The sequence below is a fragment of the Triticum dicoccoides genome, chromosome 4A, assembly GCF_002162155.2.
Source record: "Triticum dicoccoides isolate Atlit2015 ecotype Zavitan chromosome 4A, WEW_v2.0, whole genome shotgun sequence".
In the NCBI taxonomy this organism is placed as follows: domain Eukaryota; kingdom Viridiplantae; phylum Streptophyta; class Magnoliopsida; order Poales; family Poaceae; genus Triticum; species Triticum dicoccoides.
Genome location: NC_041386.1, coordinates 208,316,536 through 208,335,099, shown reverse-complemented (window position 1 = coordinate 208,335,099; position 18,564 = coordinate 208,316,536).

Below are 18,564 nucleotides of genomic sequence, written 5' to 3'. Positions count from 1 at the left end.
CAGTGGTGCGTGTGCGGGCGTGGTGGCGCAGCCGCGGGAGGAGGAGAGGGCTGAGGCGAGGCGCCGCGAGGCACGGGGCCATGGGAGCCCGAGCGGCGTCGGGAATGGGGCGGCGACGAGCGTGGTGTAGTAGCGTGTGATGCGTGACAGGGAGTGGACGGCGCGGCACGGAGCAAAGGAGCGAATGGGTCATGCATGAGACAAAGACGGGGGCGGGCGCGTGCTCACGCGAGCGCAGGCATGCAGGGGAGGCGCGCGATGGCACGAGGCACGACGCGACTGCGGCCTCCGACGAGCAACCAGGCGCGGCCAAGGATCAGGGATGCGACGGGCGCGTCGCATGGACACTGAGGCCACGAGGTGGAAAGGTCAGGGGCTGAGCGGCACGTGCTAGGCGATAGGGCTGCGGCTATGCGAGCGGGACGGTGGCCGGACGCACGAGTGTGCGGTGTGCACATGGGGACGATGGAAGAAGGAGGAGAGGCCGGGGGCCTCACCGCGGGCTGTAGGGACAAGGCAGCGGGCGGAGGAGGAGGACAGGGACGATGGCGGGGTAGCTCCGGCGAGGTCCAGGCGGCGGCGACGATCGGCGTCGCGGCGTGGTTCCGGCAACAGGATCCGGGGAGCCGCGGCGTCGGGCCTGCGGCGAGGGGCGCCGTTGCCCTGAGTGGCTGGTCGGGAAGGAGGTGAGGACGGGGCGACGTCGATGTGGCGGCGGGGCGCCGGTGTGAGTCGGGGCAGCATTGGGTGGCGTCGGCGTCGAGCCCCCGATCTTAATCCAGATCAGGGGAAGGAGTGGGCGATGTGGGGGGGGGGAGTGGGGTAGTGCGGTTAGGTTCAGGTGGGGGAGTGGGTATAGCCCAGGGGGTTTTGGGCCGGCCTGGCTGGCAGTAGCCGCTGGGCCAAGGCCCAGCGGGGGTTTTCCTCTTATTTAACCTTTTGTTTAGTTTTTATCTTATGTTTTATTTTTCTTTTACTATTTTATTTTAGTCTTCTTTTACTTTAGTTTTATACTTTATAACCTAATTTCCTAAATTAGTGTTACAATATTATCCAATGCCACAAAAACTTTTACCCCTAAATAAAATTGTTTAGCATTTTACAAAATACCAAAGGCATTCAAATAATTGTTTTAGCTACTGTTTTGTTCATTTTTGAGTATTCAAACATTTTATAAATGTGTGATTGCTACACCATAATTACCTGTGCATTATTTCACTCATAGTGAACATTTAGTTTTAATATTTGAAAACTTTTATTGTTTGTTAGAATTTGAATTTTGAATTCGAACCGGTCTTGGACTAAGGCGAGATTTGCAACAGTAATTGAGGTAACGTGGCATTATTAGCAGAGGTTCACTGTAGCTTAAATATCCGGGCGTCATAGTCCCACTTGTGGATGCCTCCGTGTCAACTCTTGGTTCACCTTGTCGTGAGGAAGAAGCTTCGACTTGGACAGACGAGGTACTCTTCTTCACCTCCGTTTGACGAATCTTGCCAATAGACAAGTCTTGGATTGCTTCCGAAGGGTCTTTGTCTCCTACATCAATTGGCAATTGCTCTACTTGCGAGCCGTTAGATTCATCAAACTTCACATCTACCGTCTCTTCAACCTTTCGGGTGAAATTGTTGTACACACGGTAAGTGTGAGAGTTTGAGCCATAACCAAGTAGGAAACCATGTTGAGATTTAGGAGCAAATTTAGACCGACGATGCTTATCAAGAATGTAACACTTTGAGCCGAATACTCGAAAGTATCGAACTTGGGGTTTGTTACCGGTGAGAAGCTCGTATGCCGTCTTGCCGAGTAGCTTGTGAAGATATAAGCGATTTGTTGCATGACAAGCTGCCTCAACTGCTTCTGCCCAAAAGTGTTTTGGTGTCTTGTACTCATCAAGCATCATTCTTGCCATCTCAATAGGGGTCCGGTTCTTCCTCTCAACAACTCCATTTTGTTGATGCGTGTACGTAGCCGAGAACTCGTGTGAAATCCCTTCTTCATCAAGAAAGGTATCCACCTTTGCATTCTTGAACTCCATTCTGTTGTCACTGCAAACCTTCTTGATCTTCACTTCAAATTGATTTTGGGCCTTCCTAGCGAAGTTCTTGAAGATCTTTTGGACCTGCGATTTATATGAAGTAGCTCGAGCGGTCTTCTCATGGTCATGATGTTCTTCACGGGGTGACTTACTCCAACTTGTTTTCCTGCTTGACAAGCACTGCATAGTCTATCCTTGTCAAATATAACATCTTTTACTCCAAGGATATGATCACCTTTAATAAGCTTATCAAGATTTAGCATGCCCACATGACCTTACCTTCTATGCCACAACCAGCCTTTAGAAGATTTCACTATTAAGCAAGTTCTAGGTTGAGCCTTTTTAGTGAAATCAACAATGTATAGATCACCTCTATGTATATCGGTAAAGACCATATTATGATTATCTCTATGAAACACCTGGCAATCTACTTCAATAAATAGGAAATTGAAACCAAAGTCAACAAGTCTAGATATGGAAAGTAAATTATAGCCAAGAGATTCAACAAGCATAAAATTTTGTATGGAGCTATCATGAGATGACCACCTTACCAAGGCCAACCACCTTACCCTTTGAGTTGTCACCGAAGCTAACATACTTTCAAGGGTCGTTGTTTTCAGCAAGCTCACAAAACATGTCCTTGTCTCTAGTCATGTGATCAGTACATCCACTATCAATAACCCATTCCTTTCCTCCAGCCATGTAGCCACGAAGATTAGCCATAAGACCAAAGTGTCTGATAGACTCATCGAGATCAAAGTCACTATCATCATCCTCATCATAGTGTCCATGTTCAACATTGTCTTGTGATTGATAAATTCCTAGAGAGAGTGATTCATTAGATAAGTGATCATCACAATGTTCATTTTATGGATTCTAATGGCTTCGAAGATGATATTGCTAATGATTCCAACATATCCTTTGGCGCGCATGAGGTTATTAAGCTCAAATAAACAATCACCAAACTTAGGATCATTGGAATTCATCGTACTCAAAGCAATAGACTTGTGAAGAATCTCCTCTAAGTTTTGCAAGGAATAGTTTGGAAATCGTTCCTCAAGAAATCCCCATATGGTGTAAGCACAATCAAGAGCAGGGAAGCTAGCAATCAAGTTTCTAGGTAATCCTCTAGTGATAAATTGACAGTTTTAAGATTATGGATCATGTCAATAGACTCATCAATGGTAGGATGCAAGGGGTCAACAAGGGGTGCACAAGGGCTAGTAATATACTTGTTCAAGTGATATTTATTAAAACTCTCAAGAATCTCAATTTTCCACTCATGAAAGAACTCTCCATCAAGTATAGGTACTCTACGTCTAAGACTCCCCAACATAGACTCATCCATCTTCCTCCAATGGTGAGTAAACCAAAGCAATGGAGACCAATGCTCTGATACCAATTGTAGGATCGAGAAGAGGTGTCTAGAGGGGGGATTAGACCCTCAACAAAGAAAGTGGCAGTTTTTAATTTCTTTGAATTAAGGTGGAGTTTTAGCACAAGTTTAAACATTCACAATACATTTCAAGCAAGCATGGCAAAAGTATATGAGAAGCGGAAAGTAAAGCATGCAAGTTGCAAGAAAGTAAAGGGATGGGATTGGAGTGTGCAAACGCAATTGGAGACAGGGAGACTTTTGACATGGTTCTGATAGGTGGTGCTATCATACATCCACGTTGTTGGAGACTTCAACCCACGAAGGGTAACGATTGTGCGAGTCCACAGAGGGCTCCACCCACGAAGGGTCCATGAAGAAGCAACCTTGTTTATCCCACCAAGGCCATCGCCCATGAAGGACTTGCCTCACTTGGGTAGAAATTCACAAAGTAGGCTATCTCCTTGCCCTTACAAACTCCTTGGTTCAACTCCACAATCTTGACGGAGGCTCCCAAGTGACACCTAACCAATCTAGGAGATACCACTCTCCAAAAGGTAATAGATGGTGTGTTCATGATGAACTCCTTACTCGTGTGCTTCAAATGATAGTCTCCCCAACACTCAACTCTGTCTCTCTCTCGCGGATTTGGTTTTGGCAGAAAGATGATTTGAGTGGAAACCAACTTAGGGAAGGCTAGAGATCAAGATTCTTGTGGTTTGAATGGAATATCTTGGTCTCAACACATGAGTAGGTGGTTCTCTCTCAGAAAATGTATGGTAGAAGTGTAGGCACATTCTGATTGCTCTCTCTCCGAATGGAGGATGGGTGGAGGGGTATATATAGCCTCCACACAAAATCTAGTCGTTACACACAATTTACCAAACTTGATGAGACCAAATACTCAAACTCGGTCAGACCGATTCAGTTCAAAATGTGAAAGTTAGGCTTTTCGGTGGGACCGATATGATCAACTCGGTGGGACCGATGCTAGGGTTAGGGTAAAACCTCAAATCGGTTTAACCGATTACACAAACTCATTGAGACTGATTTTGGTAATGAGTAAAACAGAGAGTTGGTCAAGAAAACTCAGTGGGACCGATTGCATATCTCGGTGAGACCGATATAATTGCAATAGGCAACAGAGAGTTTGCAAGCCCATCTCGGTGAGACCGAGATCCCATCGGTGAGACCGAATTGATTAGGGTTTCTGGAAGTGGCTATGTCAAATGGACTCGGTGGCGCCGGATAGATCAAATCGGTGCGGCTGAGTTTGACTTTGGGTTTGACTTTGGAGCATGTCACTAAGCACTTTGAGCAAGCAAGCCATTAAGCAACACCTGATCCCCTTCTAATAGTATTGGCTTTCCTATTGACTCAATGTGATCTTGGATCACTAAAATGAAAATGTAGAGTCTTGAGCTTTAGCCAATCCTTGTTCTTAGCTTCTTGAAGGAGTTCCACATCCTCTTGTCCATGCCACTCCACTGTTGAACTTATCTGAAATATACTAGATAGAAGTATTAGTCCAACAAGAGATATGTTGACATTAATTACCAAAATTATCTAGGGAGCACTTCTGCTTTCATATTGTGCAACTACTATGATGCTTGTTGCAACTTTGATACTACTTGTGTGCAACTGCTATGCCACACTTTTATCCAGCTTATATGATAAATTTTGTCAAAATTGTGTTTGTGTGACTGGAATACTCACAATTTGTCCAACTGGTATGGAAAGTTTGTGCAATTCTATGACAATTTTGTGCAAATGTTGTGCTGCCTTTGTGCAACTACTATCAAAAAGCTGTATCTGGAGAAAAAATACCTAACTATAGTTGCTACTTATTGCTAGAATGTGCAAGCTTGAAAAGTTGGATAAACATAACAATGTGCAAATTCCTTGTTCCTATATGTAAATGCCGACTACTTGTAGTTTTTGAAACAACAAAAATGAGCGTAATGGTGTTAAATTCATGCCACATTTTGCTAGCAACTATGCCCCAATACAGCTTGTTGATGACTTTTTGTTGAAAAAAAATGTAGGTTGGAGCAGCTTTCAAGGATGATAGACCTCAATGTGGTGCCTCCCGATCTCAATGAGTTGCCTAATGATGATATTGAGTTTATACAACCAGGGATTTTCACACAGCCAAATCAAGATCATGGTTTGATGGATGATGTTGATGTCAACATGCAATCAGAAAGCCATATACTAGAGGAAACAAACACCATAGTTGCAAGACCTACTAAAACAGAACTAAGGGCAAGGGCAGTTGGTGGTGATCGAAATGCTGTGGAGGAAGATGAGGTTGGTTCTCAGCCAATGGAGCCATTTGTTGGGATGAGATTTGATACTCTCTAGGGTGCTAAGGATCATTACAATGATTATGCACTAAAGATGGGGTTCTCTGTTAAGATGAACACTACAAGGAGGAATGCTTATACCAACATATATGAGAAACAACAATTTGCATGTAACAAGTTTAGGAAGCCAAAAGAGGATGACGTAGGAGCTGAATTGCCACTTGTGCTAGATCCTATACCAGACCCAAAACCATTGGGTGAAGAAGATGAAATGGAAGAAGTGCCAATATTCGATGGAGAGGAGAGTGGGAAAAAGAAGAATAAGAAGAAGCGCAAGAGAGAAAGGATAAAGCAAACACAATGTAAGGCAAAAATGCTAGTTAAATTGAAGGATGGGCGGTGGGAAGTAACCCACTTTGTCCGTGATCATAATCATCCTTTGGTCGCCAAGCCTTCGCTGTCCAAATACTTGTGATCTCACATGGGTATACCGTCGGAGGAAAAGAGGTTCCTAGAGATACTCTACAACTGCAACCTGACTTCAGGTGTGTTCTCATTCACCTCCCAAAAACTTCAAACTTCAGACTATATTGTTTAATTCTGCTCTATCAAGTTTGCAACTAGTAGCAGGGGGGTGTGCAAGTACATACACTGCGTCGTGCAGCCAGGCTTCAGTATTTGTGAAAAAATTACTACCACAAACAAAACACAAAGTTGGAACTACTTGCTGATTGAATAAGATATAGATTTACAAAATGGTCATAGTTTTGATGGCAACTCCATAATATTCGGTCTGCAAACTAGTGTTCCTTATCGATGCAATTAAACCTTCTTTTCTGCAACTAGTGTTCATATCCCTGCAACTGATGATAGACAAAAATAACTAAATTATTTTGCATCATGGAATAAAAAGCGGGTAAACAATGAAAAATTAAGTGCTATGGCAACCACATGTCAATAGTTGTGCAGCTATTGTTCTTTAGTCTGCAATTGTTATTTTTCAAGTGTGCAACTATCTAACTTAACTTTGTTTCTTGCAGGCCATATGATGACTATCATGTCAGAGTTTTATGGCCCGGAGCTAAATGTACCACGTGGACCTAAAGCAATAACAAAACTATGTGTTGGCTTCTCCAAGGACTCAACGAAAGAGGGGGGCATTATTGAGACAATTGAATGTTTTAAAGACTTGCAAAAAGATTATCCAGATTTTCTATAAGATAAAATATGATCTTGAAGGGAGGGCAGAAAACATTTTTTGGGTGGATGGCTTGGCACAGAAAGCTTATACAGAGGCATATCATGATTGTGTCTCCTTTGACACAAACTACATGACCAATATGTACAACATGCCTTTGGCTCCGTTCATTGGGATCAACCGTCATGGGAATCTTTCATGTTGGGCTGCGCGTTTGTGAGACAAGAGATGGAGACCAGCTTTGATTGGGTTTTTGGAGCTTTCCTAGAGGCTATGAATGGAAGGGCACTGGATAACATCATTACTGATCAGGATGTGGCAATGAAAGATTCCATAAAGAACATATTTCCCAGAAGTGTGCACGGATGTTGTCGGTGGCACATCATGAAAAAAGCTCAAGAGAAAGTTGGATGGTTGCTAGGACCGAACCCGGGATTGTCTGAAGATTTCAACCTTTGTGTTGATTTCAGTTTCACATCAGATGAGTTTGAACAGAATTGGGCTGCGTTGATGATGAAATATGAAGAAATTACACACACCCATTTTGAGAAACTTTACGAATATAGGAACACTTGGGTGCCATGTTACTTCAAGCATAGATTTTTTTCCCTTCTTGTAGTATACACAACAAGGTGAGGGGTTCAATGTAGTCTTGAAGCGGTATGTCAACCCTCACAAGTCAATTCCAAACTTTGTGAAGCAGTACGACAAAATACAGACGCACATCCTCGTCAAGGAAGGGTGCAATGAATACAGGACAAAACATCTAGATCTTAACTTGTGCTCACAATTCCCAATAGAGAAGCATGCATACAAGACATACACTAGAGATCTTTACTGCAAGTTCCGTGATGAGTTTTCGATGATTGGATGTCAATGCATTCCAAATTGGTGTGGAAACGTTTGAGCAGAGACCAATACCGATTGGGTTGTGAAGTATGGTTCCAGGATCTACTTAGTGGTGGCAAAAATACCCGAGGGACACTATTCGTGTGAGTGTTGAAAAATGGAGAGGGATGGCATCCTTTGTTGCCACATACTGAAAGTGTTCGCGCATATTGGGCTTGATGTCATCCCGAAGCAGTACATGTTGCAGCGTTGGACGCCAATTGCTGTCCCAAGTGTGCCAAGTGCGACTAGCCAGCAGCCTGATGTAATGCCACCTGCCTCTCTAAAGGAAATTAGGCATGCGAACATGACTGCAGATTTCCAGAAACTAGCAAAGTTTGCTTGTGGTTCTGATGTAGCAAAAGGCATGTTGATAAGCACATGCATGCGGTGCGGACAAAGATTGTGCAGCTGAACAAGTCTAGAAGGAAAAAAGGGTTGCAAGAGCGGCATGTCCATCCGCTGGTGATAACAACCAGGATCCTCCCGTGCCACCTACATCTACAAGGCCTACTCCAGCACCTACCCCTACTGGTCGTGCTCCACCGCCTACTCCCATGGGTCGTGGTGGACCACCTCCCCCATGGGTTGTGGTGGTTTTAGTGGAGCACCTCCTCTAATGGACCGTGGTGGTTGTGGTCCATCACCTAGTCCCACGGGCTACGGTAGTTGTGGTCCACCATGTACTCCCATGGCTCATGCTGCTCATGGTCCAGCGCCTCCTCCCATGGGTGGTGCTGAACCGCCTCCTCCGATGGGTCATGCTGGGCTACATGTGAGTAATGCTTCAACACCTCTTCCTATGGGTAACACAACACAAGGCCATCCTAACTGTACTAAGGAGATGTCGCCTACAAGCAATGACAATGACGATGCAACTCCTAGGGATCTGCCAAAGTCAACTACAAAAGGGGGGCAAGGAGTAGATGCTATCATTCAACTCTTGAACTGCACCCGAAAAGTAAAAACAGGTGCAGCTACTGCAACTCAGATAAGCACAATGTCGCTAGCTGATCTACGAAGTTGGTGTGACAACTTGGTGAGATAGAAGCAATAGATAAATGGAGAAACCATCAAAAAAATAGTTCTGGCTTGCACTGTTAGGACATGGATGGAGCTATGAAGATCCAGAAACAAAAAACTGCTTTGCAAACTCTTCTTTGTGTTCTTTAAACTTACAGTTGGCACCCCATTTGTATTCATGTTAAAAAAGTGGCAGACTATCACTTGGCTATGTGTGAGACTACCTATCTACCTATTTATCCCTCCGCTGGCAAATTTGCACATTTACACGTGTTGCTTGGTAAAAGAATGTTACTATGTGCGGTGTCCTTTAGTGATTGATTTTTTTATGGTTTACCAGAACTGAAAGGAACTGTGCAAGTTTATTAGAACCAATGTGCAAGTTTCTTCCCTATATGTGCAACTGTAACATCTCCAAGTATTATGCCATGTAAAAAGGAAAAGAAAAAGGACTGAAATTGTATCATTCTTAGGGTTAAAACAGCCACAGTACTCAAGAAACAAAATGTGCAAACCTGGGCAAAAAAACCCATGTAAAATTGTGCAACTAAACTTGTATTGGGTGTGCAACTGATTGGGTACCTGTCGTGGAATTGTCACGGCAGATGTCCTAGCAGAAGGACTTAGTCGTGGAGCCATCACAATAGAGTTAGCTTAAAGGGGTTAAACGGGACAAAGGACACAAGGAGTTTATACTGGTTTGGCCCCTTGCGGTGAAGGTAAAGGCCTAATCCAGTTTGGGTGGTATTGCTTATGTCTCGATTACCAGGAAGCGAATACGCTTGACCTAGCTTTCGATCTATTGTCTCTTGCCTTAAACCGCCACCGGGTCGTCCCTTTATATACATAGGTTGATGCCCAGCGGCTGACAGAGTCCCGACTAGCTCATAAACGTGTCCGGTCCAGTGACAAATTACACTTGTCTTATAATACAAGTCATACATACATGGCGGTATTATCCCTATGGGCCTTAAGCCGCTCTTGGGCTTTGGGCCCTTTAGTGAGTCTGCTTCATGAACCGCCATCTTTAATATCTTCATGGGCTTCAGTTTGATGAACCGCCTTTGGGATAACCTGGCCCCTCCTGGGTGGGTCATGCCCAATAGTCATATCCCCAACATTAGGCCCCAGGTTGATTTGAACTTGTTCTTGTCAATCTTCACCACTTAGAAAAATTCCTTCTTCACCTGCTCATGTAAGATATTGTAACCCACCATGATGTCATCTCCTAGAATTACGAAAACCCGCCATGACGTCATCTGCCATTAATTCCGCACAATACCCAGCATATCTTAATGGATCCTTATTGTAACGCCCCGAGACCGATGTGCCAGGTGTCTTCCAGTTATTCGCTGCTGTTGCCAGGTCATTTGCTTGCGTGTTGCATTCCATCATGTCATCATGTGCATCGGCATCATCATGTTTTCAAAACCTGCATCCGTCCGGGTTCCCCCAGTTCCCTCTGTTGTCCGTTCTGAGCCCAGACACACTTGCACGCGCGCACGACATGTCCGAAATATTATTTTATAAGTGGCCGGAAAATGTTCTCGGAATGGGATGAAAGTTGCCGTGTGGTCTTATTATAGTGTAGATAGACCGCCTGTCAAGTTTCATCGCATTCGTAGTTCGTTTGATAGCCCAACCGTTAACTATAGCGGCAATATAGCCGGTCTAACATCGGACGTTTTCGGTCTCCGGAAACCATGTCGGGCTACATCTCTCCCCTCTTCTCTCAGACCAATCCGCTCTTCACAATCCGCCAGACCCAACCCAACCTCTCTCGTCAGCCCGCGGCCCTCCTCGCGCGCGTCCGAAAGCTGTCCCGGACCCGACCCGGACAGTCGTCACCGTTGTGTCCGGATCATCCCCAAACATCTACAAAACATCACCGTTTTCTTATTTGGACTCCCTAGCCTATTTTTCCCGACCGTCCGATTATGATCGGAGGGACGGATTAGCCCCTAAACTCCCCCTCTTTTCCTTATATATATATATCCTCCCTAGTCTAAATATGGTCCAAACCCTAAAACTAGGTCATTTGCCCCCCCTTAGCCACCGCCACACTCCACCAAATCCCCATCAGGATCTTCCCCAATCCAGTTCCTCCTCGTTTTCCTCTCCTGCCAGATCCAACCAGTGGCCCCGGCCAACTCCCTTGATCTCCGCCGTCGCCCAACCACAGCAAAGTTGCGCCTCCTTCCCTGCCCTCCTATCTCTTCGTCGTCTCTTTCGGTGTCTCTCGCTCTCTCTCAAATTCTCTCTCTCTCTTGCCAGGTACAGGAGCAACAGGAGGTCGCCCCTGCTGCCATGGCCACCGTTTCCATCGCCGTCTCAGGACCCGCCATGGAGGACCCCGTCGCCCGCCAAGTACCTCGCCGGAGTACCCGACCACGTCCAGGACCAGGTCGCCCCTCTCCCTGCTCTTCCACTCTCCGTTTCCTTCCCTGGCTTCTCTCCTCTCTACCTCACCCCTCGTTCTCTCCCTGTACCAGGTACAGGAGTTCACCTGCAACCCCGCCGGCGTCAAGGAGAAGCTCCGTTGGCGGAGCGCTGCCACCGGTGGCCACCTCCATCAGGGATGCCATGGACGCCCGCTCTGCAGGAGCTTCGTCCGTTCCTCTGCCTCGCTGCAGTCGCCCTCTTCTGCGACGAGCACCGCGCGCCGCCGTGTTTCTTCTGCAAGGCCAGCTCCACCGAGCCGAAGAACATCCTCGCGCCGCTGGAGCCGTCTCCGCTTCGATTCGGCAGAGAACGGTACCCCGACGACCTCCACCGTCCAGATCCGGCCATCTCCGGCGCCTACTCACTGGTCCCCGCCGACCCCGTCGCCAGAACCTCCCCGACGCCGTCTACTACATCGCCGTGAACCTGCCACTGTTTCTGTTGCGCGTTCTTCAGTAACGAGCAGAGCACCTCGCCTCGTCCCTGCGTTGACCCGCACGCTACTCGCTGGACCGCGCCTCCCCTCCTCGATTCGATCCAGCCAGCGTCAGGCCTCCCTCCTCCCACCGACTGGGCCAGGCCCAGGGTGAGCAGCCCCGAGTGCCCCCTCCTCTTGATTTTTTTCTCTTGTTGGGCTGCCCAGTTTCGGCCCATGCGTTTTTTTTTCCTGTTGTGTTTTTTTCTTTTATCCCAGAGATTGCAGAATTGCAGAAAACCCCTCAAACTTCATGCATATCATATATCTCAAACTGTGCATCATATGGAAAAACTTTATATATGAAATATGCTCAGAATTGCATCTAGTTTCATAATATGCAACTTTCATCTATGTTTAAAATGTTTAAAATGCTGTTTGTTTAAATTTGTTTAAATAACTGGCTAAAATGCTTTATTTCATACCTAAATAACCGTAGCTCCGAATTAAATAATCTTTATATGTAAATGGGGTAGAAAAATGCCTAGATTTACATGGTAGACTCATCTTGCATGTTTAACAACTCTAAAATAATGTTTAGGGCATAACAGTACCAAACCTTAAATTATGCATATGAGGATTTTCCGGAATTGTTGTTCGTTCCTTCCGGCCTCATTTAAACTTGCCTAGATAGGTAGTTTTGTTGTGCTTCACCTCTTGCCATGTTAATCAACATTTAATCTTGTTGGGTACATAAACGAGAGAGAACTAAATAAGTCATGTGGTGTTTTCTTCAATATGCAACTCCGTTGCATAATGAGCTCCACTTAATTTGTAGAATTGCTTGTGCACTTTGCCATGCCATGCTTCATTAAACCGGACATGCATCATACTTGATTGTGCATCATGCCATGTTGATGTGTTGGTTGTTTACTATGTTGTTTGCTCCTTTCCGGTGTTGCTTCTTCGGGTTGGTTCCGATAACGTCGCGTTTGTGAGGACCCGTTTAACTACGCCCATTTGTCTTCTTCATGGACTCGTTCTTCTTCCTTGTGGAATTTCAGGCAAGATGACCATACCCTCTAAATCACTTCTATCTTTGCTTGCTTAGTTGCTCGCTCTTTTGTTATGCCTATGCTGCGATACCTACCACTTGCTTATCATGCCACCCATATTGTTGAACCAAGCCTCTAACCCACCTTGTCCTAGCAAACCGTTGATTGGCTATGTTACCGCTTTGCTCAGCCCCTCTTATAGCATTGTTAGTTGCAGGTGAAGATTGAAGTTTGTTCCTTGTTGGAACATGGAGATGTTGTTCCTTGTTGGAACATGTTTACTTGTTGGGATATCACATTATATCTTATTTAATTAATTCATCTATATACTTGGTAAAGGGTGGAAGGCTCGGCCTTATGCCTGGTGTTTTGTTCCACTCTTGCCGCCCTAGTTTTCCGTCATATCGGTGTTATGTTCCCGGATTTTGCGTTCTTACGCGGTTGGGTGATAATGGGAACCCCTTGATAGTTCGCCTTGATTAAAGCTTTTCCAGCAATGCCCAACATTGGTTTTACCATTCGCCGCCTAGCCTTTTTTCTTTTCCCTTGGGGGTCGCGCGCCCAAGGGTCATCATTATTTTAACCCCCCCGGGCCAGTGCTCCTCTGAGTGTTGGTCCAACCGAGCGATGTCTGGGGCTACCAGGGGCAACTCTGGGCTGGCCTACCCGACGTCTAGCTCATCTGAGTGTGCCCTGTGAACGTGATATGTGCAGCTCCTATCGGGATTTGTCGGCACATTCGGGCGGTGTTGCTGGATTTGTTTTAACCTGTCGAAGTGTCTTGAAGAACCGGGATACCGAGTCTGATCGGAACGTCTTGGGAGGAGGTCTATTCCTTCATTGACCATGAGAGCTTGTCATGGGCTAAGTTGGGACACCCCTGCAGGGATTTTAACTTTCGAAAGCCGTGCCCGCGGTTATGGGCAGATGGGAATTTGTTATGTCCAGTTGTAGAAAACCTGAAGTTGACCTTAATTAAAATGAATCAACAGCGTGTGTTACCGTGATGGTCTCTTTCCGGCGGAGTCCGGGAAGTAAACACGGTGTTGGAGTTATGCTTGGCGTAGGTTGCTATAGGATCACTTCTTGATCATACTTCTATCGATTGTGCTTTGCCTTCTCTTCTCGCTCTCATTTGTGTATGTTTAGCCACCATATATGCTAGTCACTTGCTGCAGCTCCACCTCATACTTTTACCCTACCCATAAGCTTAAATAGTCTTGATCGCGAGGGTGCGAGATTGCTGAGTCCCCATGGCTCACAGATACTTCCAAAACCAGCTTCAAGGTGCCGATGAGTCCGTGCAGTCGACGCAACCAAGCTCAAGGAGGAGCTCGATGAAGATCTTGTCCTTTGTGTTGTTTCGTTCTAGTTGATCAGTAGTGGAGCCCAGTTGGGGTTGATCGGGGACCGTGTCTCATTTGGGGTTCTTCTTTTATTTTGGTTCTGTAGTCGGACCTTGTTTGTATCTGGATGATGTAATGTTTTATTCATGTATTGTGTGAAGTGGCGATTGTAAGCCAACTATGTATCTCTTTTCCCTTATGTATTACATGGGTTTGTGTGAAGATTACCTCACTTGCGACATTGCTTTCAATGCGGTTATGCCTCTAAGTTGTGCTTCGACACGTGGGAGATATAGCCGCATCGAGGGCGTTACAAGTTGGTATCAGAGCCTTCCCCGACCTTAGGAGCCCCATTGCTTGATCGTTTTTAGCGGCCGAGTTGAATCTAGAAAAATGTTTTGAGTCATTTAGGAATTATATATCGGAGAGTTTAGGAATTCTTTTTACTCCCTAGTCCTTTCGTTGCTCTGGTAAGGCATCCTGACGTAGAGTTTTGACTCTTCTCTTCTCAAATTTCACTAAATTTTTTTAGGATCACGCGGGTATCTTGGAATTGTTCCAATGGTTTTATGACGAGAACATTGTCTTGGTGCCTCATGTCAGGGGTTTTGTGGAAGTGTCCCGGGGAGTTGAGCTCCGAGGTGTTGTCGTCACAATTTTATCGTTGCAGTTCTGGAATACCTGAGTTTAGTTTCACCGACATCGAAAATCTCTTTTATGCAGTTGTTGGTGAGATAACCTCGACGCCACCCAGTACTGGGGCGGGAGTTCGGGAGTATTGCCATAACTTGTATAATGGATGCTTTTCGAAGGTTGAGGTAGATGATTTCCGAAGGTTTCTTGGTTATGTGTTGAAGGATGGATACAGCTGGATGTAGGATTTGCTAGTTTGGGTGAGATATTATGCTTCCCCTGTATCCCAAACACCTGATTGCATAACCGGAAAGGTTCGGGAGTTTCATAGGTGGGAATTCAAGTAGCTCTTAGGATATCTTTCCGACAGATGTATGATATGAAATTGGGGTTCGACGTCTAGTGGTCCGCCTATTCACGGTCGGTTTTACAGTGGTCTCGTTGTGTCTTAAAGAGTCCTTGGCTATGCCGACTCGGGGACGCTTCGTATGTCATGTGCACTGCCTTGTACATGATGGTGCTGTACGATCGAGCCCGTGTAGTCCCCACCACGAAAACTTCGGACGAAATCTCTATCATATGTTTGTTCCGGCTTATTTTGCAAGCCAATCCTTGTTGTGTTTTGAGCTGTGGTATTTGAGTTGCTTCGAAGTCAAATGTTGATTCCATACCTTCCCCAAATGGTGTTCTCATACTCCGATGTGAATACTAATCCTTCTTGATCATCGAGATTGTCATGTCTATCTTTTTAAACTGGTGTGTTTTCTCCTCAAGCGAATCTGTTCTTTTTCAACGTCCACAAGATCAATTATCAGGTCTTCTCAACGGTGTTCTTTTCATCCATCTCCAAACTGTCTTTGTTTTTCCCGCCTGCCTGCCCTTTTTCCTCAAGGACTCAGATGTCTTAATCAAGCATCCATCTTATGGATGTGAAGTCTCTCCATTCTTTTTCGTCAATGTTCTTATCCGGTGGTTCTCAAGAAGATGTTCTACTAGTTCGTCATTCTTCATTCTTTTCATCTCCGGTGGTTTCAAGTCAAGTTTTGTTGATCATATTCTTTTTCCTCGTTTCAAATACCTTCTCATACCGGTGCACCTCTTAATCATCCACTCCTCGCTATTCATTTGTTTCGGAGTGCCGAAGATATCTCAGAAGATTCACGTTTCCATTCTCGATCCGTTCAAGATACTTCGAGATTGTTATCTCATTCAAGCCATTTATTTCAACCGGTGCAACCTCTCTTTCAAATCATTCAACGGTGCTTCTTTTGAGTGGGCCCTAACCCACAGGTCTATTCCCAGGATCTTACCCGACTCTTCTTATTTCCCGAAGATATCCTCAAATTTCTTGTCAAAGTTTGACGTAAGAATGAATGATCATCAGTCAAATGTATTTCTCCAAGATCTTTCAAATTCTTTTCATCGTTGACTCAACCTCTTCGTTTTCATTCTTCCGGAGTGTCTAAATAATTCATGGTGGTGCTTCTCGTCGTCATTCTCGGATTTTGAAGAACGAAGAAAAGTTTCTCTTTAATCTTGCTCCATTCTCTTCGAGACTCGTGGTTCTAGCTTGTTGCCATCCTCTCATAATTGTTTTGATCGTGATAATTCATTTCACCCATCCGAAGCAATTCAAGAGTCTTCTCAGTTTGACTATCCGGAGTCCATCAATTCAGGTGTATTGATTCTCAGCTTTCAGTTGTCATTCTCCAATCGTACCGATGCATCGTTCAAGTGTTCTCTAATCAGCTCATCATCTCTTCGTTCTCATATATCTAAATTCTCTCAATCATCTTCATTCATTTGCCAATTCTTCCTGGTATTTCTTTATCTTCTCTTCATTCATTTTCAATTCTTACGGTGGTTTGCTCAAGATTCTATTCCATGGTTATCATATCAACTCATTCGTTGTTTTCCAAATCCTACCGATGGCTTGTTGAAGACCGTCTCAAGTTTGCTCTATATCTCACTTAATCCTCTCTACGAGAATAAGTAGTGTGCCAAATCCGTTGCTTGTCATCAATTAAATTGGTGAAGGATAAGCATAATGTAATTCTTATTCTTGTTTCATAGAATTGATTTAATTTCTTATTCCGGAGGTTCATCAAATTCTTGATTCAAGTTGTCCATCTTTCTTTTCCGGAGTTCCAAGTTTCCACTCTATCTCGTCGCAAAGCTTCATCTAATCATTACAAGGTTTCACCTTGTGTTTTCAACTTCTCTTTCTTTTCGTTATTCTTTTGAATCGGAGTTCTTCATGGAGATTCTACATGGTGGTTCATCAAGGCTTTAAATTCCTTCTCGAAGTGTTCATCAACATTCATTTCTAAGGAGCTCAAGCATTCTCATCTTGCAATCCGGAGTTCAATCTTTCTTCCGTATCATTGGAGGTGGTATTATGTCATTCTTGATAATTTGAGTTCATGTTTTCATGATTCACATGTTGTCAAGATTGGGATATTTTAAATCCATCAATCTCGTCATTGGAGATATATTGGGTTATATTTCACCTAAAGCTTTCGTTTAAGGATTGTCGCTCTCATGGTGTTTATCAATGATCCAATTTCTTCATTTATCCTTTCCGGTGCGATATACTTTCTCGTCTCCTTGTTCATATCAATACAATTCTTTTACCGTGAGTGGCAGTTTGTCACCTCATAATTCGAGATGTATTCCATAAGACCATATCAAACTTATTCTTTTCATTGTTGGTTTTTCAACAACTCCATTCTAGCATTTGTTGTAACTGTGCTCTCTCAAGATATTGTTTCCCTTTGTTCCGGAGGCAGTGTTTGTTAATGTCATCAAGTATCTTCACATCTTACCATGTTCTTATTCAATTTTTTTTCTTTTCAACCGGAGTGCTGCCCGAATTTGGTCTTCCTTGATCCCCTTCTTTAACAGGAGTGTTTTCAATATATATATTCCCTTCAACCTCAAGGCTGTCGCAAGGTTCATTGTTCCTCTTTTCTAACGGAATGTTTTCAACTTCGTTCATCTCCATCGTATTCTTTTTCTCGAAATGGCTTAACCTCTTCAAGGTTCTTTGGTTTCACTCATTGGTCAAAGAAGCAACTTAGTTTTACCTCTTCTCTTTCTCTTCCATTGTTCCTCCGGTGCCATCCTAGATCTCGGGACGAGATCCTCTCGTAGTGGTGGAGTGTTGTAACGCCCCGAGGCCGATGTGCCAGGTGTCTTCCAGTTATTCGCTGCTGTTGCCAGGTCATTTGCTTGCGTGTTGCATTTCATCATGTCATCATGTGCATCGCATCATCATGTTTTCAAAACCTGCATCCGTCCGGGTTCCCCCAGTTCCCTCTGTTGTCCGTTCTGAGCCCAGACACACTTGCACGTGCCCACGGCATGTCCGAAATATTATTTTATAAGTGGCCAGAAAATGTTCTCGGAATGGGATGAAAGTTGGCGTGTGGTCTTATTATAGTGTAGATAGACCGCCTGTCAAGTTTCATCGCATTCGGAGTTCGTTTGATAGCCCAACCATTAACTATAGCGACAATATAGCCGGTCTAACGTCGGACGTTTTCGGTCTCCGGAAACCGTGCCGGGCTACATCTCTCCCCTCTTCTCTCAGACCAACCCGCTCTTCACAATCCGCCAGACCCAACCTAACCTCTCTCGTCAGCCTGCGGCCCTCCTCGCACGCGCCCGAAAGCTGTCCCGGACCCGACCCGGACAGTCGTCACCGTTGTGTCCGGATCATCCCCAAACATCTACAAAACATCACCGTTTTCTTATTTGGACTCCCTAGCCTATTTTTCCCGACCGTCCGATTACGATTGGAGGGACGGATTAGCCCCTAAACTCCCCCTCTTTTCCTTATATAT